At 34.6% G+C, this 24,972-nt stretch overlaps 1 protein-coding gene across 5 annotated transcripts in view; it reads left to right on the forward strand.

Moving 5' to 3' along the window:
* The first annotated feature begins 256 nt into the window (after window positions 1-256).
* ATP8B1 (ATPase phospholipid transporting 8B1) overlaps window positions 257-24,972 on the forward strand; it is a 139,779-nt gene continuing 115,063 nt past the window's right edge. Inside the window, exon 1 of one of the 5 annotated variants that reach the window (XM_074202694.1) lies at window positions 257-321. The gene's annotated coding sequence lies outside the window, so the exon portion shown is untranslated. Of the gene's footprint in view, window positions 322-648; window positions 6,387-8,105; window positions 18,971-24,972 lie in introns of those variants that run through there. The other 4 variants (XM_074202701.1, XM_074202695.1, XM_074202696.1 and 1 more) reach the window with 4 other exon arrangements.

Here is a 24,972-nt window from a genome sequence, read left to right on the forward strand (position 1 = left end):
TGTAGTGAGAAGAGAGGCACCTCCAGGGAGCGGCGAAACCTGTTTGTCCGGTCCTCGGGAGAGCAAGGAAGAGGGAAGGAAAGAGAGGCAGGAAAGCTGGAGGAGGGAGGGGAAGAGACGGGGCGGGGGAAAGGCGAGAAGCCATTGGCGAGGAGGAAGAGCGGCCGTAGCCGCCGCCGCCAAGCCGGACACGTTCCCGGGGCCGCGGGCCAGGAGCGCCGCGCCATGAAGTGTTGAGGAGCCCGCTGGGGAGCTGGCAGCGCCGGGCCGGGCCGGGGGAGCCGCGGCCAGGTACAGGTGCGGCGGCCGGGTGTCAGGCAGGTGAGCAGCCCGCGGGCTGGGAGCGCCCCTCGCCGCCCCCCGAGCGCGAGTGTCCCCCAGGCTCCGGCCGGGAGCTGAGGGCAGGAAAGCGGGCACCGGGCAGCGGCCGAGGCGCCGACAGCTGCTTGGGCTGGGGTCCTGGAAGAGAGCAGTCGGTGCCAGGAGGGCAGGTGGCGCCGCGAATACCCCAGCGGCTGGGGCATTCGAGGGAATGGAGCGGGGCGCATTGCAGCCCAGTCCTGGGGGCGGGAGTGGGGGGAGAGTGGAGTGGAGACCACGGGTCTTATGGGGGGGGGGGGGTTCCCTACTCGTTTTTTTTTCAAGGCACGGGTTAAGAGTTCAAAAGGTGCCCGCATTTTAATCTTGAAGGCGCCGGAGAAAGGACTGGGAGTTTTCTTGGCTGCCTGACGTCGTTTGAGGGGTGTCCCTCCAGGAAGGGCATTTAAACTCGGTTTCCATACATTCATTAACGGGAGCGCCCGCCTCGGGATCGGGAGCGCCCAGGAGAGGAAATTAAAGGGGGAGGCAGGTTAGGGGAATTCCTGAAGGGAAAGATAAGGGAAACACTGGCCAGATCCTAGATCAGACCGCAGGGAAGCTTCAGGTAATACTCTCCAAGAATGCTCTGCTAGATTCATTGGGAACGGGCTAACTTTATTCTGACAATAACTTCTCTTCCAACTGCTACCATTAGAAAGGCCCCTTTGATCCAGAGCTGTCAGGAAATTTCTTTTCTACCGTTTGGAGGTGTAGAAATTTTGTAGAATTTATATTTGAAATGTAGAACTTCCTAAAACGAAAGCCGGGTTCCCTCTCTAGGTCCTTTAGGGTGTCAGGTGCACCTTGTAGTGGGAACCGGACCCAGGCTGAAGACAATTATAGGTGGGAAGGAGGCCATGAAAGACCTGGGGGATGTATAGATTACTTAATATGGAGGGAAGGGGCAAAGGGAAAATACCTCTAACTTTGGCTCTCATTTCTCATTGCTTTTTTCTTTCCCTTTCCTTCATCTTAAACTGTTATCTATAGTCATTTCCCCTTAACTTTGGCCTGAATGAGTAAAAATGTTAAGAGTGAGAAATATGCCTTAATTTTTTTCTTGGTTCTTATGCTTGAAATATGTTATCTATGTAGTGCTGTCATCACACTTCCTAGTGATCATTTCTATGTGAAAGCCTTTTCTACCTCCTTTGAAATAATTAAGAGAAAATGTGTGCCTTTAAAGAGAATGAATTTTACATTAAATAATAAGTAAACTCTATTGTATGGTCGAAGTATTGAACCACTGTAAATTTTAATATACTTCATTTTTTAAAGATGATCTCTTCCCTTAAAACTGGCTATAAGCTACTTGAGGGCAAACACTGTCCTTTGTATTCTCAGTGCTCAACATAGTACCGGCTCCTCAAAATTTTTTTAATTGAAACCTATACCATGTACAAAGACATACAATTATTATTCCTAGAGTTATTGTTGTCTCTATTATAAATCTGTTATTAAATACTTGTATAGTACATATCATAGTTGAAGAACCTAGTATGTGATTTAATGATTACTTATTTAGTGAGGATTATTTGGCTTATTTCTAAATAAAAATAAAAAGATGTCACATATACAAATTATACACATGAAGATTCTTGATTGATAACTATTATTAGATGAGGGGATGTGAGGGTAGTTTTTATTTTTAGCTAAGGAGCTTTAAATATTCTTGTCTATTTCTGAAATTTATGCATATTTTTATATGGATGAAAGAAAATCATGCCAGAGGCAAGCAAGCAATAAATATTATTATATTATAAATATTATTATATTATTAAGCACCTAGTTTTTGCTGAACATTCTTTTTTTTTTAGATTTTTTTTTGCAAGGCAAATAGGGTTAAGTGGCTTGCCCAAGGCCACACAGCTAGGTAATGATTAAGTGTCTGAGACTGGATTTGAACCCAGGTCCTCCTGACTCCAGGGCCGGTGCTTTATCCACTGTGCCACCTAGCCACCCCTGAACAGTCTTTTAAGTACTTGGTATACAAGCAAAGGTCAAATAACAAAACAAACTAAAAACCCAGCTCTTGTTCTCAAGATCTCACAATCAAATGGGGATGACAATATGCAAACTATATACAAACAAGATATATATACTGGATGCATTGGAGATAATCTCAGAGGCTAGACACTAGGAATGCCTTCTTATGGAAGGTGGAACTTTAAAAAGAGACTTGAAGGAGATCAAGAAGTTGAGATGGGGGGCGGGGACCTGTGAAGGCTTTGGCCATTACATTTTGAATTAGTAAAGAGTTTAACATATTAAATCTAGATATTTGTGTTGCTACTATAAAGGACTACTCTAATTGACCAGGCTTCTAGTCATAATTGTTACTTACAGGTTAGCATATGGCGTTACTTTTAATATTGGTTGCTCTCAAAGTCCAGCCTCATTTTTTATTTTCAGGAAAAAAATATATATCTTGCATTTATTTTCTCTATTAGTAATTTCATAGATACTTTTTTAATATTTGAAATAAGTAATATATTTTTTAAAAGCAACAGAATTCAATCAAAAGGGAGATTCAGGACTGTTTGAGCCTTGGACTAGCTTTGCAGTTTCTAGAATCCTATTTTCAGAGCATCTTCTGGCATCCTTGTTGCAAACCAGAACATGTAAAAAAAGAGTTTTATGTTCAGGGTTGAACAGAGTGATTGCCAAAACTACTAGGAAACTCAGATAGAAGTCTTAGAAGGAGAGCTGAAAGGGACTTGGGGAAGCTGTGTAATTCAGATGAAACACCCAAGCCTCCGTCCCCATAAAATTCTCTTATTCAAGTCAGGCCCTTTACTTTCTGCTATACTGCTTCAGAAATAATCCAACATGCAGACAGTTCTGAATCTGCCTTTTTGCTTGAATTCTGATTTTGAGATGTTGATAAATATGTGCTTGTTTTTAGTTCCTTTTGCTAAATTTAGTGCATTAAGTAAGGTTGGGATAGTTTACAAAGTCAATCAATAATCATTTGTTAAATACTTACTATGTTTCAAGTAGAGAGCTAAACCCTGGAAATACAAAGAAAAACAAGTTATTCAAGTTTATTTTACAATAAGGAGTGGAAAGAAATATATTGACAGACTCAGGAATTATAAAGCTGGGGCTTTTGTGACCTTCTTAAAAAACATTTTCAATAACCACTATTTAACATAATTATAAATGTAGACTATAATATATAATCCCATGTGTTTTATTCATTTAAAAGCATCCTGGGAAGAGGTCCACTGGCTTCCCTAGACTGCCAAAGGAATCTGGGGCACAAAAAATTTAAGAATCCCTTGATTAAGTGGATTAAGAGAGGAAAGCAGCAGCTGGAAGACTGGAAAAGACCTCTTATAGAAAGGTGGAATTTGAGCTGAGTTTTGAAGGAAGCCAGGGATTGATTCCATAATGTTAGTGAGGAGGAATGATTCTAGGAATGGGAGACAGCCAGTGATGGTCTACCTCTGCTCTGCAGTTCCACTCTGGGTAGGATTGTGGCCCTTGTAAAAGTGGTACAGGATAAGAAGGGGGAATTACTTGTTTTTAGTGATTCAGTGAAAGTTTTGTAGAATCTGTTTTTTTATAGTCTATATTTATAAATAATTTTAGATTATCATAAAGTTAAACTGTGGCCAACATATTGAGGTTTTTTTTATTTGCTTTTAGCAGCTTCCCAGACTAAAAGATTTCTTTTACAATATCCAGACAATCTATGAATACTTGTGATGCATGACCCCATTTGTTTTGAGAATTCTAACACTAAATTAGATCAGTTACTTGCATGTCCTCCTCATTAAAAAATATAAGTAAAAATTAGTGTTTCTATCTGAGGAGCTTCATGGTAGAAGAGAGATTCTCCTTTTTTTTTTTTTTTTTTTTTTTTTTTTTTTTTTTAGAGATTGTTAAAAAGCCCTTTCCCTCTGCCCAGCTAAAGAAAATACCTAAACTAACAGGCTTTGAAATCTTAAAACACCAAAGCCCTGGCATTAATTTCAAAGACACTAGAAAGTTTATATAAATTACCTTTTGTAGAAAGTCAGATTTCAATAATATATGAGAATGAGTACATTTAAATAGTACAAGTGCTTCTCTACAATATTTGAAAGATCTTTTATCATCTAACAATTTGGAAACATTGCCCAAATGATTATCTAGTAATCAAAATAAATTTTGAAGTAATTTCCTTTGTTATATCTTTAAGTCTTCACTGTAGCCTAAAGTATTATCAGATTTTCAGAAGTTGCTGAAAAAATTGCAGGGCTTCAATAAACAGTGGATTGTTTTTCCTTTAAGTGGAAAGCTGGAAACACTTTGCAGGTGTTCTGGGTATGAACAGTGGTAACACAGGGAAATAAAATTTAAAACATTAGGGAACAACCTTTGCTGTACAGATATCAGAAGGTGTCACCTACAGGACTTCCTGCCTAGCATCATGACCTTTGGCCTTGGGTGGTCCCATTTGTACTATTATCCTGAAATCAGTGTCCCTGCTATGATAGGAAGGGTACTTTTTTTTTTAACTTGATGTGATCTATAGGTCACATTAAATTGCTGACTTGGTTTATACATTTTTATGTCTTCCTCACCCTGAATACACTCTTTTAAAAAAATGTAGGCATCTAATATTAGTAATATGGGATTTGGGCCACAAGTTGAGTATTTTAAAATGTTATGAAGGACTCTTTGGAAAGTACTCACCCCTCAATTTAACCCCCGCCCCCACCAGATTATGGCTGTCAGAGATCTATTTTGGGAAAGGAAGTATATTTGTGCTCTAATCAAAATGAGAAAATAAGGATAAGTCTTAGTTTCCCCAGGATCTCTCCTCTTCATACAGATCTACTTGAATTCATGAATTCCAGCTAAAGTTGGAGTTTTATTTGGTAATTTCATTGTCTAAAGTATCATTCTTAGAAAATATAAAAAAGTATGTAAGCATATTTCTTTTATGGAACTAAGATATTATTATCACATATAAAATGACTCTAGATGTTATAACAATAATAAATATGAGCATTTAAAAATTCTTTAAGTTGCAAAGTAATATATTCTTTTTCAGTTGATCCTGCAAACAACTTGGGTAAGGAAAACTGTTATTATTACCTTTACTTCATTGATGGGAAAGTTGTATGTGGTCATACAAATCAATTCAGACAGGATTTAAATTGAGATTTCTCGACTCTAAGTCCAACATGCTTACTTTTTTAATGGACTGCCTCTGCTACAGAAATTACTAATATTTTTGAAAATCCATAGTATCGATTTTGTGGTGGTCACCTTGTTTGTCATTTTAAGAAGACTTCGTTTTCCACATTGTAGTATATGTAGTCTGACCTTTGGCCAAGCACTATTTGCAGGACTTTGTTTGTGATATTTCCTCTGTGGCTAGTCTTTGTTCCATCAGAATTGTATGGTTTGTTTGATTTAGGTTATTAGGCATTGTTGGGAATACTTTTTCCATCCTTTCCTCCAAGGAGGTTGAGTTGTATAATCCTCAGTAGCTCCACTCAGCCATCAACCTCTGAAGTTGGCAATAAGGAATTTGTGTTTTCTACATGTATGGGCATAACATTAATAGAATTCCTTCTTTTCTTTTGTTAGTATAACTATAGGTTGTACTATACCATCCAGACTCTTAACCTGACTCCTCAGAGTCACTGAGCTGTTTAATGAGAGAGCTCTTTGAGAATGGGCTATTCCTTTTGACCAATGAAAAGACTATTTGCTCTTTTTGTGTGAGAACAGATAATCATTTCTCTTGGATGGTTTAATAATTCACCTACATGGAGGTAGGCAGATGGACCAAATGATTTCTGAAGCTCCCTTTCAGTTTTATTACTACACTAATCTTGATCTTAGCCAAAAGGCGGGGAAGCATGACGCCTTGTTAGAAGACAATTACAGTGTCTTTTTTGTCTATTATATCTGCAGCAAGTGAAGTATTTGTCTATTTAATAAACCACTGGAGACTTTGACCATAAGAAGAGACCAAGTGGAGGTGGGCATCTGGACAAAGTAGGCCAAAAACTCTCCATAGCAGGGTAGGATTAGAGTTTTTTGTTTTTATTAGGCTTTCAAAAGAACCTTGTTAAGAGAGTGGATAAAACTAACCTTTTATTAGAACAAAGACCTGTAGCTTTGTCTTTATTGCTATATTTTCCACCAAAATACAAACTATAGGGAGGTCAAGAGGGAAATTATGTCCTTTAAAAGGATGTACTTAGAGGAATACAGATAAAGTTTCACTTAGCACATGCTTTTAAAATATTTTTGCTTTGTTTTGATTATGAATTTAAGTATAGTGACATTCTCAATTATTATTGAATTAGATAGTTTGCAGCTTTTTAATGTTAAATTTGGTGCAGCTATAAACATTTTTTTGTATAAATTTTTGTTCTTTTTTAATTCTTTCCTTGATTTATATTCTCAGTTACTGGATTACTTAGAGGATTTTATTTTAAAATTTTTGTGTGTTATATTGTTTAGGGTATAATTTGTAGACTTGATAAGAATATTATTGTAAGATGCTCACATTCTCTTTTTTATTCTCAGTTGCTCTTATCAAACTTTCTAATGGACATCTGTTTAGATGACCATAAGCAACCTGCAAAGGTTGAGGAGGAGAAAAAGTCTATTTCTCAATATCAGGTTTAAGACAGGGTTAGAATGTGAGAAATTAGGTTTTTAAATGGTTTATTCTCTGAGTTGGTTTTTAGCTGCAAAGCAAAGCTGAGACCAAAATAAGTTTTTTAAAGGAAAAAAGCCCAATACAATCTATCTTTATAGTTCTGTTGTCTTCTGTCAACTCCTTTGCCTTTCTTTCCATTGGGAACCTATGAGCCATCTTTTCTTTTAGTGCTATTTTCCTTTTATCTTTCTAGTTTTATTTTTTCCAGGATATCAATTTTGATATGATTTTCTTTTCCAAATAGCATTTCAATTTGTTGGTAATTGCACAAAGCAATTGCATTTGATTTGCTTATAACTATTAAACCAATATAAATTAATTACTACAACAAAAAAGATCAAAAAAGCCCAGAAGATGCCTTAGTCATCAAATATGTGGCCTAATTTTTCAAATGGAGAGAGATGACTGTCTAGGGCAAAACCATATAAGAATATAAACTCATCTGTAAAATGTTATGAAGAAAGATTATGGATGAAAGTGAGCAGTATCATCTCAAATAAAGCTAATAGCAGATGATTAAAATCAGATTAAATAAAGTTGGGCAAGATATCTAAGTATAGTCATCTTAAAGGCATTCAAGCATAAAAATGAAAAGAGAACTGCAAACAAGGGACAGCTAGGTGGTACAGTGGATAGAGGACTGGCCCTGGAGTCAGGAGGGTCTGAGTTCAAATCCACCCTCAGATACATAATAATTACCTAGCTGTGTGACCTTGGGCAAGTCACTTAATCCCATTGCCTTGCCAAAAAAAAACTGCAAGCAGAAGTCAGAAAGATTTGCAAAAAAATATTAGAGTAAATTGTTGTCTCCATTAAGGATAGTGGGAATAATATATACCTTCTGTTATTTTGAATATTTTATAACAGATAATTTTTCACCAGAATTTTTAATATAAGTATTTCTTATGTTGCTTACTTTCTGTTGTTCAAAATTTTATAATATAATTAAATACTTTTTTTAAAAAAAAAGAGCTTCCTAATGATTTCTATTGTAACATTGTTAACATCTATGTGTGTAGGCAACTTTATTACTTTATTTTTAACCAAATTTTTTTTATTAAAGTTTATATCTCCTGAATTCATACATTCTCAAATTGTCCCACTTTGATTTTATTCTGTTCACTTAACCATATATAAAAAAAGTTCCTGATAGCAATTACAAAAGTAACATTTCTACCTTTTATCACAAACTCCTTGGTTTTTATCAGCTTTTTATATCAGATTGAACTTTGAGTTCACAATGATAACAAAATCACTAAGTCATTTTCCCTAGCTGAAGCTCTATAAAATAGATAACTGTTGCTTTTTGTTCAGTTTCATACTTTTAATTTTGTTCTTTTGAACCAGTCAGCTCAAGTAATTTTTTTATTGGTCTCAGAATAATATACAAATTTGTTTTTCTTGTTCATATTTAATATTTGAAGTTTATTGCATCAGCATGATGAAGAATAAGCAGCATGTTGGAATGTATAGAAACCTGACCTAAGAGAAGAATGAATTTGAGCTCCTGTTCTGCCCCCTGTTTATTATATAACCTATTGAAGCCACCTGATATTTCTGGATGCCATTTACCTCATTTGTAAAATTTGAAAAGTGAATTGGGGGGGGGCTTCACCGTTTTTCATGTCAGGGCCTCTTCTAGTATAGCCTATGGGCCGCTTCTTAGAGTAGTGTTTCTAAATGAATAAAACAAAATATCAAAATACATAGGAATATAAAGAAAACCAAATATAATGATATGTAGTTATCAAAATATATTTTTAATTAATTAATGGACCCTAGAATAAGAATCCCTGAAATAAATTATTTTTCAAGTTCCTTCTACCTAGAACAACTCAGCTAGCCTACATCTTATTCAGGACAAGGGAGAAGGAATAAATATAGAAGAAAAGGGAAGAAAGGCAGAAAAAAGAATGAATGTTTTAATTTTATTTCAATAAAAACTGAATCTTACCATCCTTTAGTGTTAACAGTTTCTTTAATTCTACTAGATAAAATTTAGTACTTTAGTTCTAGGATCCTCGACAACTAAAAACAAACAATTTTTTTTAAAACCTAATTACTTAATAAACATCTGTTAGACATTTATTTTGGCCTAGGGGTACTGTGGAAAAAAATAGTGAATTAGTGAGTCACTAAGGATACAACAAAGCAAAATGCTATGGAAACCTCTGACTTGGGCTTTTTCTTAGAATTGTAGTCACACTTTATATTTGCATTTTTGACTATTATTAGTTAATTAAAGGTGGTGTGGTATAATGGAGAATATTTTAGATTTGGAATCAGGAGTTCCAGTTTGAATTTCACCTTAGACACTTTCTATTTTACTATAAGTAAACCACTTAGAGCCTCAGTTTCTTCATTTGCAAAATGGGAAAAATAACACTTTTGCCATATGCCCCATGGGGTTGTTATGAGGAAAACCTTTTGAAAATCTTAAAGTTTTACATAAATATACATTGCTGCTATGTTCCTTTTTTCTTCCCACTTATCTATTTATCTACACTCACTGAGAAGGCAAACAATATAGCAGTCATACATGTGAAATCATGCAAAAAAATAAAAAAGAAATCATGCAAAACATGTACATATTAACCATATCACACAACAAAATAAAGCAAAAAATGTAAAAAAAATTATATTTCATTTTGCATTCAAAGCTGATTAGTTTTTTCTCAGGAAGTGGATAGCATTTTTCATCATGAATTCTGCATTGCATTGGAGCATTGTAGTGATCAGAGAAGTGAAATCTTTCACAGTTGATTCTCATTACAACATTGGTATTATCATGCATGAGTATCTGTTTCTTCTTACTTCACTTTGTATCAGTTCATGTCTTGCCATGACTTTCTAGAATCACTCCCTCATCATTTTGTTTTTTTTTTCAGATTTTATTTATTTTGAGTTCCACAATTTTACCCCTAATCTTACCTTCCTCCCCCCCACCCCCCACAGAAGGCAATCTGCCAGTTCCTACACTGTTTCCATCATCATTATTTCTTATAGCACAGTAGTATTCCATCACAATCCTATGCCACAACTTGTTCAGCCTTTCCTGTGATGATGGTTATCCCATTACTTTCTAATTTTTTGCCATCATAGAAAGAACTGCTATAAATATTTTTGTGCATACAAGTCCTTTTCCATTATCTTGGTAACACTGGATCAAAGGGTTTTCATATTTTTATAGTCCTTTCTAGTCAGTTCTACAGTCAGTTATGGTCTTTTCATCAAGAAATCTTGGAAGTCCTCTGTTTCATTAAACAACTATTTTTTTATCCTGAAGTTTTTCTGGGTAGGTGGTTCTTGGTTATAATCCTAGCTCCTTTGCCTTTCAGAATATCATAATACAAACCCACTACTTCTTTAATATAGAAGCTTCTAAATCTTGTATAATTCTAACCATGGCTCCACAATATTTGAACTGTTTCTTTCTGACTGCTTGCAGTTTTTTCTCCTTGACCTGAAAACTCTGGAATTTGACTGTAGAATTTCTGGAAGTTTTCATTTGGAGATATCTTTCAGGAGGTGATCCAGAGGATACTTTTAATTTCTATTTTATCCTTTGGTTTTAAAATGTCAAGGTAGTTTTCCTTGAATTATGATGTTTGGGTGCTCTATCCACTGGGCCACCTAGCCTCCCCTAAAAGGTGAATTTTTTAAGAAAGGATTATAGGATCAAAAAATCTAGTCTAATATTTTAAGTTCTTCGATGTTGTTGTTTACTCATTCTTTCTCAGTCTATTTCTTCACTTTGAATGTTGGGTTAAAATTGGATTCTGTAGAGCTGCTAGGTGGTGCAGTGGATAGAGCACTGGTCCTGGAGTCAGGAGGACCTGGGTTCAAATGCGGCCTCAGACACTTAATAATTGTCTAGCTGTGTTACCTTGGGCAAGTCACTCTTAATGCCATTCCCTTGAATAAAATTTTTTAAAAAGTTGAACTCTAATCACCTGGATTTGAGTAGGCACTGTGCCAAGCTTCAGATTTATTCATGTTGCTGTTTTCAGAGCTACTTCTGGAAGTCTTCAAGTTCTCAGTGTTTCTAAGGTTCTGGTATCCCAAAAGAGGTGATCACTGCTCTAACTGTGGTTTTTGTCTTTGCTTTTTACCCTCTTCTCCTGCAGCCACAAGTGTTCCTCCTGGTGTTCCTCTTGGCCCTGGAACTGTGACCAGGGTGGATTATTCCTCTTTGTCCTGGAACTGTATATGGACAAAAGAATTGTCAAAGGGCTCCAGTAAAGGGTCCCCTGTAAATTCTTTCTAAACATTTGTCTGACCTCTTTACCATCTATAGCTTGAGGGCTTTAGAGGCTGGATTTGGATTCAGATCTTCCTGACTTGAGGTCCAGTTCTCTCTATCCACTGCACTAGCTTTTTCTTAGTGTTTAGAAAGGAAATGGCTTAGTATTTCAGAGGTTATTTTGTGATTATTATAATATATATGTTGTTCTGGAGATACTTGAATCACTTTAATCTTGGTTGGAAATCTTTTGAAACAATTATCACAATGAGGTAATAGTATTTCTGTATCATGTCATAGCTTTAAACCACAAGACAAGAGGGGAAATGGTATTTCCTAATTTGATTTTTTTTAAAAAGGCAATTCTTATACCTACCTTATTGATCCGATTCCTTTATGTTTCTGCCAGAAGACCTTAGGCAGTAGAAATCATTGCCAGTCTCAGATGATGTTATAGTTAGTTTTGAGAATACTGATTGTTTCCTATATAGCATATTTCCTCTTAAGTAGAGTGAAAAAAATTTAAATTTATGCCTGGTTTTTATAGTGTTTTATGGAGTAAAATTAAACATGACACCAAGTCTGGTTTTATTTAGCTACTTTTAAGTAGCTATGTATTCAAAACTTCAATTTGACAAACTTAAAAGCTTGTACCAATCTGGAATTTCTTATCTATTATAAGCTCCTATCTTCAAAAAATAAATATTTTTATTTATTTGTTTTTTCAACAATATGCAGCAATAATCTTCACCAATTTTTTTTAAACTAAGGTTTTGAATTTTACATTTTTCTCCCTTCCTTCCATCCCCTTCCCCTGACAAAAAGCAATCTAATTTAGGATCTATATGCATAATTATGCTAAGCATAGATTCATATTAATGTCATCATCAAAGAAGAATCAAATCCCAATGGAAGGAAACAAATTAGAGAGAAAACTATACATACATAAGACAACTTTTAAAAATTAAAGATAGTAAGCTTTGGTCTGCATTTAAACTCCACAGTACCCTCTCTAGAAACGGGTGGTGTTTCCTAACACAAGTCTTTTAGAATTGTCTTTGATTTTTGTGCTGCTAAAAAGAACAAGTCCATCATAGTTGATCATCGCCCAGTGTTGTTGTTAGTGTGTATGATGTTCTTCTGATCTTGCTCATTTCACTCAGCATCATTTCATATAAGTCCTTCCAGGCTTTTCTGAAATCCTGCCCCTCATGATTTCTTATAGAGCAATAGTGTTCCATCACATTCATGTATCACAATTTATTCAACCACTTCCCCATTGATGGGCATACTCTCAATTTCCAGTTCTTTTAGGCTCTAATTTTTAGGAAATTTTGAAACAAATTTTTGAGAGTTGCAATATGATGATGCCTTTGCTAAAATAAAATCCTTGCAGCAAGGTAAAGGTCTGTTTACAATTTCACTGATTGAGTTAAGCAATGGGTAGAGAAACTGGAAAACTCTGAAGAGAAAATAAAAATTGTGTGCTCATTATATGATAAAGAAGAACAGTATCCAAACCAAAATGCAGTCATTCTGTGTAAACTGAAGCTTACAAATTCTAGAACAATCCAACAAATATTTTTTTAGAAAGTTTTTATTTATTTTGAGTTTTACAGTTTTTCCCCCTAGTCTTGCTTCCTTCCCCCCACCCGCCACAGAAGGCAGTCTGTTAGTCTTTACATTGTTTCCGTGGTATACATTGATCTAAGTTAAATGTGATGAGAGAGAAAAATCATATCCTTAAGGAAGAAAAATAAAATATAAGAGATAGAAAAATTACTAAGATAACATTTTTTTTCTCCTAAATTGAAGGTAATAGTCTTTGGTATTTGTTCAAACCTCACAGTTCTTTCTCTGGATACAGATGGTATTCTCTATCACAGATAGCCCAAAATTGCCCCTCATTGTTGCACTGATGGAATGAGTAAGTCCATCAAGGTTCAATCCAACAAATATTTATTTAAATACCTACTATGTGCAAGGTAACTTACTGGCTTCTGACAAAATGAAAAACAACTGCTGCCTTCAAGGCAGACAAAATATGTATAGCTAAGAATATAGGGGCAGCTAGGTGGCATAGTGGACAAAGCACCGGCCTTGGAGTCAGGAGTACCTGGGTTCAAATCCGGTCTCAGACACTTAATAATTACCTAGCTGTGTGGCCTTGGGCAAGCCACTTAACCCCATTTGCCTTGCAAAAACCTAAAAAAAAAGAATATAGAGGAATCTGGGGTAGCTAGGTGGTGCAGTGGATAGAGCCCTGGAGTTAGGAGGACCAGAGTTCAACTCTGACCTCAGACACTCAATAATTACCTAGCTGTGTGACCTTTGGCAAGTTGCTTAATCCGATTGCCTTGCAAAAAACTAAATAAAAAAAGAATATAGAAGAATATATGTTAAATGCCAAATAAATGCTAAAAAACAAGTACTCTTAGAATTCTGATGAATGATCAGAAAAGATTTATTTAAATTTTTTTTTCAGTTTTTCAAGGCCCATGGCCACATAACTAGGTAATTGTTAAGTGTCTGAGTCTGCATTTGAACTCAGGTCCTCCTGACTCCAGGGCCAGTGCTCTATTCACTGCACCATCTAGCTACCCCTATTTAAATATTTTTTAATTAAAAAATTTTAAAAATTATCAAATATTAATTTTTCTCCTTACTACCCCCATTACTAGGAGAGGGGAATAAGCAATATCTTCATAACACAAAACAAATTCCCCTATTGGACACAACCAAAAATTTGTGTCTCATTCTGGATATTTAGACCATCAACTCTGGCAGGAAAAAAGGCAGCATTTTTTTCCATAATCAGTTCTTTGGAAGCATGATGGATTGTGGAGTTAAGCAAAGTTCAGAAGGGATTTCAAAGGCAAGGCAAAATTGGAGGATGCAATGCATTTTTATAGATGAAGAGAGAAAAGGGAAGACACTCTGGACTCACACAGCATAAATTTTTTAAAAAGGTACCAACATGAAAATACAAATTATGGTTTGGAGTAAGAGTGAATAGACCATTATGACTCAATGAAGGGTAATCTATTAAAAGAGTTTTGGAACGTCACCTTGGGATTGTACTCAGTCAAATGATTACCAGCTAAAAAAATATGAATTTTGTCTTTAGACAATGGGGCACCACTAAGGATTTTTGGGTAGGAGAGTAATCTGAAGAAAATCGTTTTTAGGAGGCCTCAGACAATTGAACTGATTTCTACATGGCTTCATATACGATTCACATACTGGAGTGAAAGGATTGTGTCAACAAATGTATTAACCCAAAACTGGATCTTACTTTAGATATCACATGTAGATTTTTGGACCAGTTTACTGATAATCAAGACAAAAGGACCAATGATACATTTCTTCATTGGCAGATCACCTGTGTCTTATTCAACTATTCAAAGCCAGTTTTACCTCACTTGATTTATGAGAAGAGTAGAAAAACAAGTCACATGGTGCTATCATGAAGCACATGATCAGTCCATGTACATGACTCTTCAGCTTTCAGACATAGGAAATCACTCATCACTTATCCACTCTTACCAACACAAAAGCATCAACAAACAAACACACTTTAGATCTGAAAGGGAAACAAGCTCAATCTGATAGTTTAAAAATGAGATTCTCAGAGTAGAACACTGACTGGAATTCAGGAGGACTGAATTCACATCTGGTCTCAAACATTTGACACTTAGTATGTGACCTTAGGCAAGTCACTTAACTCTGCCTCACATCTAGAGCCATCTCTATTCATACTGATTCATACATGGCTCTGGAGGAGAAAGTGAAACTGGTTACTTAGCACAGCACCCCTTCACTCAAGTCCTTGCTTGTCATGGCATCAGCTCCCTGATATTCTTAGTCTTCAAAATGAAGGATAAACATCTTCAGCATCAGCATCCCAGCATACTATTTGAATTTCTATTTCTTCTTTGTTAATTACCCTAATTTTGACTTATTGTTAAAAACATTACTTATTGATGTGTGGCTTTATTTTATGAGTTCCATGAAGGAAAAGGTTCTTTTTTCTAATGTAAATTGAAACTCCATTCACCTGGATTTCAATTGAGGATTGTGGCATAAGTTTGGTTCCTAGAAATTTTCATTCAGTGTTTCATTTAGCATGTATACAATGTGGTGGAGTCACTAGAGGAGTTTTTAACCTGGGTTGTGTGAATTTGGGTTTTATTTTTACTTTTGTAAGGTTTCTCTATTTTACTCATGTTGGGATGGGTCCTTCTACCAATAGGTGTGGAAGTTTTATCCTGCTTTTTTCATCCTGCACCAATTCAGCCCTCTTTTAGGCAGCCTAGTAGCTCCTCTGCTTTGAGTTCACCTTATTGGAACAGGACTTGGTGTGAACACTTTATCATCAGCCTAGAGGTGATGGTAAGGATTAGTAAAGGGATAGAAAAGTGGGTTCCTGTTTCTCTGCTGTGTTGGCTCCCTGGTTACCAGCCATGTTTATGTGGGTGGCCTCTAATTCTAGCATTTTTGATCCAAAAAAGAAAGCTTACAGATGTAAAAACTTGACATCCTTTGAAGATTTACTAGAGGTTAGGCAGTGTGTGCTCTTGTAAAAGCTGTCCTTAAAATGGGAAAGAGCCAGTGTACTGGAGAGTTAAGACTGAACCCTTAACTACCCAGTAGACATGTATTCCAATCTGGTTTTGGTCTCTCTTTTTTTCCTTTTGTGGCATGGAATGTAGAAAAGATTTTTGAAGAACTTCAAAGAAGAAGGTGTGAGAAAGCATATCTCCCTTTCATCACCTTCTAAGTCACACACACTTTCTTCCTTTCCAGGTGAAATTAGAGAGACAAGTTGACTTTCAAATGCAGACTATTTCTACTTGAAGTAGTGTTACGTTATGTAATTCATTTGGCTAATAGGAATAAAATTATATGATTATGAGATTAGTAATGCTTAAGGACTAGGCAAGTGGATTTCTAGGAGAGCAAGTGTAGCAATCTACTTGTTCAGTCCTGTTCTTCTATAGTACTACAGAAACATACAAAGTTCAGATAACAAATGTAATCCTGCCTCAGCAAGCAACTTCTAACAAGTTTTGTATTTTTGACAACCATGAATTGGAAGTCTGCCCACCGTGGTTCAGTAAAGGGCCAAATCATGACCAGAATAGGTTAAATTGTAGCTTATTGATAGACATAAATGCCCAACAGGATGTTCCTTATAGCTACTCATTAGGACATCAGGTGTTATGATTCAGGCCTGAGCAGCCTGTTAAAAGTTTTCTGAAAGTACTGATTATATTTTTAAGAGTAATTCCATACTTATGAATTTTTGTTTAAAAATAGGAATTTTTTCCCCTTCATTTGCTGACATTTGTGATTTGGTCAAGGTCAAAGAGCGAGGTAATTATTAATGTGTCTGAGGCTGGATTTGAACTCAGGTCCTCCTGACTCCATGGTGGATGCTCTATCCATTGTGCCACCAAACTGGTCCCTATTTGCTGACATTTGAAAACATTTTAGTCCCTTAAAATATTAACAGATATGTAATAATGCTAATCAGTCTTATTTACATAACATTTTAAAATTTATACATTTTTCATCACAAAAACCATGATATAGATAGTACAGATATTACTATTCCTATTTTAGGCACTTACATGTAGGTAGTGCAAATAATCCTATCTATTTTGCATATAAAGAAACTGAGACTTTGAATGGTTAAATGTTTTGCTCATAGTCAAATGATTAATAAATGATAGATAGCCTTGGTATATGTCCATATCTCTATTTCTGAATGATTTTCCAGTGATTTAAGAAGTTTCAATTTTATGGTATCTTATTAAAAAAAGATGCAGAAGAATTCTGTTTCAGTTTTTACAGATAAGGGAACTGAGGCAAACTGTTTTAAGTGACTTGCACAAGATACATAGTAATTGGCTGAAGTCAAATTTGAACTCAGGTCTTTCTGATTTCTGTGCCAGTATTCTATCCATTGCACCAAGTAACTGACCCCACAACAACAAAGATAGTCTGGTATACACCATCTCTTTATTTGAGTAAACTTTCTAAAGTTTGAGAAGCTTCAGTTTTCTGCCATTTCATTAGTCCAGGATGAAGAGGAATCTCATTTTATTTTTCTCACTGGGAAACCTCTTTGTTCCACAATAAATTTCCAAGATATTTAGTGACTGATGAGTTGACACTTTTGAAGAGCATCCAAAAATAGTTGGAATTCATTGATGGGCCATTTCAAAACAAAATGAATATAATTTATGGGATTGGACTAAAAATTGAATTGATGGACCTAAAAGCTTACAAAATTTCACCTGAACCAAAGAGAAACTGAAAAAATTTGAGTCCAGTTCTTTTATAAAGATGGCATATAATTCAGCAGGTCTTAAAGAACAAAGGTACCTTGTAAATGTTTAAAATACTTGTGCCAGTATGCAAGCACTTCAAAAGCAATTCAAAATTGTTAGATTCAGATTATGGTAGAAACTCCAGTTTATTCTATTGTAAATGTAATGAGCCAGTTGGTATTTATCCCCACCCTCAAAGAGTTAAGAAGGTGTAATAAAAAGAAAGGATAAGAACTTTATTCTGACACTTCCTTTTACACTTGTTCAGGTAGGTATTAGCAGAATGCTTATGAGGAAAAAAATCATAGCCACGTCCAAAGTTGTTAAGGGAAAAGTGTAGTTACAGCTTCTTAAAAAAAAAAAAAAAAACACCAAACCTTTGTTAGGGCTTTCTGGTAATTAAGGACAAACATTATAAGCAGCCAGGATAAAGCTTTTGTTTAAACTACCATTAATCTTGGATAATAACACTTGAAGAAAGATGAGCAAGTATTTTTTAAAAATTATTTTCAAATTAAATTTTTTATGCTATATTATTTGATAACTAATCAGTTCCAAGGTTGTCCTTATACCAAATATTCTTAACCTATTTTGTATTAAGCAGCCCCTTGGTAAGTCTGATAAAGTATAGGGGCCCTTAGAATAATATTACAATTACAGTTAAATTTCAGCTAGCAGCTAGTGAAAATAAAGATATAATTTTTCCCCTCAAATTCACCAGATTACCTAAAACTATTCATGGAACTCAGGTTAAAAATCCTTACTTTAGATCTTGATGATATCATAACTCTTTAACTGTGGGGGATATGAAAATTAAAATAAAACATGAACAACAAAAAAGTCCTAAAAGAAATGTTGACTCCTTCATTTTTCCCCTTGATTCTCCAATTATACCATTTTTTTAAAGATTTTTTCAAGGCAATGGGGTTAAGTGGCTTGCCCAAGGCCACACAGCTAGGTAATTATTAAGTGTCTGAGACCGGATTTGAACTCAGGTACTCCTGACTTTATGGCCAGTGCTTTATCCACTGCGCCATCTAGCCGCCCCCAATTATATCATTTTAAAAATATTTCTCAGTCATTGAAATTGAAATTTTCTGTTATTTTCTTTGCTTTCTGATAGTCTTCAGTTTTTAAGAATTATTATTTTTTAAAATTGCATTGTTGTCTTTTCTTCTTTACATTATCTTCATTTCTTTATTATCATTGCCCCTATCTAATGAGATTGTCTATAACAAAACGTAAGAAGAGGGGAAAGGAAGTGCAATTCAACACATTCAACAAGACCTAAATGAAATGTGACAGCGTATGTAATGTTCCTCAAACCAGAATCCCCTTCTGAAGAATGAGGAAATGAAGGTACATTTTCTAATATCTTCTTTAGACTAAGCTTGCCTTCTATAATTGCATAGTGTTTAGTTTTGCTGTTTTGCAAATGTATGTTATTTTAATCATGGGGGCAGCTAGGTGGTGCAATGGATTATTTGGTCAAACATTCAATTAATTCCCCATTAAAAGCTTCTAGATTTATTGAATTTCAAGTTCCATGTCTTGGCAATGATTTTGCCTGCCTTAGGTTGGGCATTCCCTATCCCGATCTAGAGTCACATGACTAAAGGATAACAGCCCTATATTTGTGTATGTTGTTTTCTGCTTCTGCTTACTTCACTTTGTATCTATTCTTCTAAATCTAACCTTGCTTCTCCACACTGTTCATAAACCTTGTTTTTAGAGTCAGGTATTATTTCTTTATATTCACATACCAAAATTTATTTGTGTGTATGTGTATCTATCAGTCTATCAATCTATCATCTATTTGTTGATCATCCATCTGATAATGGGGTCTCTGGCTCAAAGAGTATGGATACTTTAGTCACTTTCATAGCATAATTCCAAATTTATTAAAATGGTTATATTACTTTAAGAGTTTATCACTGTACTTTTCTTGTCACAGATCCTCCAAAATTGGCTATTTCCATGTTTTGTTGTCCTTGATGATTTGATTGTCATTACATGAAACTTCAGGGTGTTTTGGTCTGAATTCTTTTAATAGTGGTTTGGAGCCTCCTCTCAAGTGACTGTTAATAGCTTAGTTCTTTTGAGAACTATTCATATCCTTTGACCACATATCTTTTAGGGAAAGGCTAGTCTTTTTTTGTTTGTTTTTTTTAAAGATCTTATTTATTTTGAGTTTTACAATTTTTCCCCTAATCCCATTTCCCTCCCCCACCCCCCAGAAGGCAATTTGTCAGCCTTTACATTGTTTCCATGGTATACGGCTAGTCTTATTCTAATGCAATATTTTATTTGTTCATGTTGATGATGATTTCTAGGCAAGCAGCTCATTTAGTCTCTAGTATTAATCTCATTTTATTATAGGTGCCAACATTTGTAAAAAAAAATAGAAATCATAAGATTTTTGAAGGTATGGTATGGGGAAATTCAGAAGTTGTGTTGATCTGACTCCTAACCATTCAAAAGAAAGAGGAAGTACAGTTGTTTTAACAAAGCTGATTCTTTATCCACACCTGTTGAAGGAAGGTGTAGCAGATTCTTCTGATAATGATAATAGTGCATGTTCATTTAACAATTTAAAGTTTACAGAGATTTCCCTTTATTATCTCATTTGATTCCTATGACCACCTGTATAGGTGGTGCCATGTTATTACTATCCTGATTTTACAGATGTGAAAATTGTGATTGAGAGGTTAACTGCCTTCCCCAGAGTCACACAAAGAACAGATCAAGGGTGAGATTCAAATCCACATTCCTTAACTACTATCTAGCATTCTGTGAAACTCAACACATAAAAAGTTCCTTATAGTGCACAAATACAGTGAAATAAGTGACTCCACAAGGTGCTGTTTGAATTTTTTCTCTGCCCTACAGCCATTCTCTTTTCACTAGAGCTTTATATAGACTTAATCATGATAAGATAATTGGTGAATTGAAGCATTTGCCATTTTAATTTTGAGGTGTCAAATAATTCTAAAAATTAACCTAGTTATTTTGTTAGTAACTAGTTATTTGCTTTGTCTCCATTGCAGAGTTACTTCAGTGGAATGATTTGATATAGGGGAGGGGAAGAAGGGGGAAAATGTCTGGGAAATGGTGTGATGGAATCAGGTAAGATAAGAAACCTCAATAGGTCCCAGGGTTTTATTTGAGGTCTAGTGGAATCAGAAAGTTAATTTGCCAAAACATTGGCTTTATTTTTCAGTCATTCATATGTCTGGTTGTTCTACAATGATTTTATAATAGAATTAAAAAAAACACAAAGCTTTTTGAGGCTAGCAACTGTTTCAGTTTTTTATTGGATCCCCAACACCTATAACCATATTTTAAAGACTGTGATAGGCACTTAATAAATGTTTTGATAAGTATTCACTTATCAAAGTTGTGTTTGTTTTGTGGCACATTCTGCTATCTTTTTTTCAAACATTTTACTGTCTTGAAACAAAATTGTAGCAATTAGAATTTTCAAGTAGAAAAATCCATTTTAGGAAAACTGCTAAATGAGTAATAGTTAAAGAGAGAAATGGGAACAAATTTGGTTTTGGTTACTTTTAAAAAATAATATATACCATAAAATAATAAAATAATATATATACCATAAAATGGGCATAATATATTGTATGAACTGACTTGCTATCCTTTTTGAAATGACCTCATATGAAGCCAGAATATGATCTAGTAGCAACAACAACAATAATAAAAATAGCTCTTTAAGACTTGTAAAGCTGTTACATATTATCATTTGATCATCAGATCAATTCTATGTGATAGGTGCTATTCATATTCTCATTTTATAGTTAAGGAAACTGAACTTGAGAGAGATTAAACATGATTGGGGTCTTGCAACTAGGAAGTAACTGAGGTTGGATTTGAACTTCTCTTCCTTCCTAAAGTCCAAGGCTATCATTTAGTTGCTTTAGGGATCACAGAATCACCTTTAAAATATTAGGTAAAAATAATTACCATTTACCATTATATTGTTCCCATGAATACCTCTGTGAGCATGGTTGACATTTTATATAGAGTTTTATATAGTAGTTTATGAAGCACTTTCACAACCTATTAATTATTGTTTCTAAAAATATTTTCCCAACCCTATTGTGCCACTTTCCTTATTTTGAATAATCCAGTGAAATTCCAATATAATTTAAATACTTTAGACACCTCCTTGGAATTTATTTTAATGATGTTTGACTTTGAAATATTTTTTGTATATCAAAAATGTTGTAACCATAGAGTAGAAAATCAATTGAGACATAGCTCCTGTCTGTTGGGTTCATACTTGGAAAAGTTAATTTAGGGAAAATGTTGTAAAATTCTTGAGGAAAAGAGAATGTCAGTGCATGACCAAAGAACCAAAAAGAACCTAAAGAAGTTATTTGGTTGTATATCTGCCATTGGGCAAGATTATATTAAAATGAGCACATAATTGAAACTCTGCTGTCAGACTTTCAGAGAGATTCCATTATTTATTACTTATTAGAATCCTTACAACTTTATAATTCTATGATACTAATTTCGCTGATAGGTCTTTTCCAGTGAATGTGAGCATTCTCTGTAAATTAGACTAATTTTCTTCTTTTTGGAGATGTAGAATTGGCCACCCTCCCTGACAATTATGCAGTTAATTTTTGTTGTTTGCTTATAGTCATCTTGAGTTTTGAAAATTTATTTGAGTGACAAGAAAAAAATAACTCAGGGAATGAACAATTCATAAGTATTTGAATCTGATACCCAGGTTGTAGAAGGTAGTGAACCATGTTTTATCCTTCCTTTTTTTCAATACATATTCAGTTAACAAAATTTAGTTGTTTGTAAGTTCTGGTAATGTAATAGAAAGAATCTTTCATTATGTTAGGAAATGTTTTCCTGACTTTTGTGGCTTCAGGCAAACCTTAAAAACTCTCTGCCTCAGTTTCTTTCTTGAAGAGTAAGGATAATTAAAGGGTTCTTTCTTAACTTTTCACTGAGGGTGGGAGGATAATTGAGATAATAAAGTCAAAACACTTGACTGCCTTAAAGGAAGGTCACTGAATGAATTCAAAGTCTTATTGTTCATTTTTTATCATTGGTTAATAAAAATGATGATATGCATGACAAATAATAAGTGAAATGAAGTCTGAAACTGTAATTGGATGTAATTCAGTTAAGCCCAGATGTTTCTGTTTTTATTTTCCTAGCTGGTATTCTCAACTGTAAATTGAGTTGAATCCTAGAGTATGCTTGCCCTGTCTGTTCTGTTAATATTACATGTTGACAAATAAATCCTTTTCATTTACTATTGATAGTATCTTGGAAAAAAGTACTATGGAAATAATTATTATTATTATCTCACAAGGCATATTTGTTGAGTTTTGGACTTCTTTTAAATTTGTATTTTATTTATATTAAATCTCTTATATCAAGATGCATTCCCTTTTCAGTTAAGAAATTTGCAAAATAGACCTAGCCTATTCACATTGATATTTTTAGATATTATTTGACTGTCTATAAGTAGAGTCTCTCATTACATGTTGAAAGACTGATTAATATATCTATAATGAAGGGTAATATTCCTTTAGGCCATTTGCCCAGGATCACCAATAATATATTATGAGAATGGGAAAACAATTTCTTTTCTTTAGTGTTTCAATTTTGATGCCTTTCTTTTAGCATTAGGCAGCTGTTAGGAACTATAAAAAACATGACAGGAACTTGGGGCACCCATTGAATTTCCTGCTGGGCTGTAAAAAATACCACTGCCTCAAGAGTCTACACTTTGATCATCACTAGCAAAAATGATAGGCATGTCAATAAGAACTAAAGTGAAGCTGAAGTTGCCATTGTGTTTAATTAAGTGACCCAAGACATTATTAGTTTTTCTTCTAAATGCTGACCACCTTTGATAAAGTCCCTTTCAGGGATAATATCAAAATCCATTTTGTTGGAGTAATTTATTTGGCCCTTTAAAATTCTACTTTTCTTAAAATCTTAAGCAATTCTGAAAACCCATATGTTTGAGCTTCAATCAATAAAATAGATGTTTTATAGGTGATGGGATAGAATAATGATAATAATTAAAAATTACAACTTGTAAGTTTTTTTTCACATTAACTTCACAAAAACCCTGAGAGGTAGATACTATAAGGTATAATTCTTGTCATCTTATGAATGAAGAAGTCAAGATTCAGAGTGTTTGCCCGATAATGATCACATAGCTAAATATCACTGGTAGAATTTGAACTAAGGTAATCCTAATACCAGCTTTGTATCTGGAGTCAAAATACGTGGGTACAAGTCCTAAGTCTGCAAATTATTAACTATTTGTTCTTGGACAAAGGAACATCTCTGGACATCATCAGTAAAATGGTGATATTGCTTGGATGACCTAGTTCACAGAAATGAAATGAAATACAGTTTATAGGTACCTTTTAAATATAAGCAATTCTTGTTTTTCTTTTTAAAAGATTTTAAGCATTTTAGTGAAATTTTCTATTTGAAACAGACTAAATCGTATATAAAAACAATGTTTTTTAGATTGAAAGATGTTATATGATATATTTTCTTTTATTTTTTAGTCATAAGAATGTTCTGTACATTTGTGTTTGTTTATAAATACATTTACTACGAGCGATGATTTTCACTTCAATTTTTTGATATCCTTTTCTACTTTATATAGGTATCCCAGATGGAGTTTCTCCTGGTTTTTTTTTTTTTTTGGCACAGGATCATGACAAATAGATCATAATTAGATATGACTTTTTTGGGGGGGTAAGAAATCTGTTGGTTTGGTATCTCTGGTTTTCTACCATAAAAATCTACTCATTTCTTTTCATGATATTGAGGTGACCTTGAGTTTTTCAAACCTCTACTCATAGGATACATATTTAAGTAGAATTTGACATGCTATCAATGCTGGAAAGAATACCCACAAATACACACACACATACACACACACACTCTCTCTCTCTCTCTCTCTCACACACACACACACACACACACACACACACACACACAATCTGCTTTGTGAGAAACAACTAAGTATGAAGAGTCTCATCATCAGAGACCCCTTGGTGATGAATTATTTGACAGTTTGTCAGAGATCAGGAAATTTTGTTCTAAATTAGGACCAAATTTCTAAGATCCAATATCATGTTTAGGTCTCTGCTTTTCAATATAAAAGTGTATTACTCTAGTGAGGCATGGAGTAGATTAGAAATCCTTCATTAGAACAGTATTCCTTCATATATATAAATACATTTATATGCATATAAATATATGAAGAATATTTTATCTTTTTTTAGGTTCTGGGTTTTTTTTTTTGCAAGGCAATGGGGTTAAGTGGCTTGCCCAAGGCCACACAGCTA

Source organism: Macrotis lagotis, chromosome X (genome assembly GCF_037893015.1).
Source record: "Macrotis lagotis isolate mMagLag1 chromosome X, bilby.v1.9.chrom.fasta, whole genome shotgun sequence".
NCBI lineage: Eukaryota > Metazoa > Chordata > Mammalia > Peramelemorphia > Peramelidae > Macrotis > Macrotis lagotis.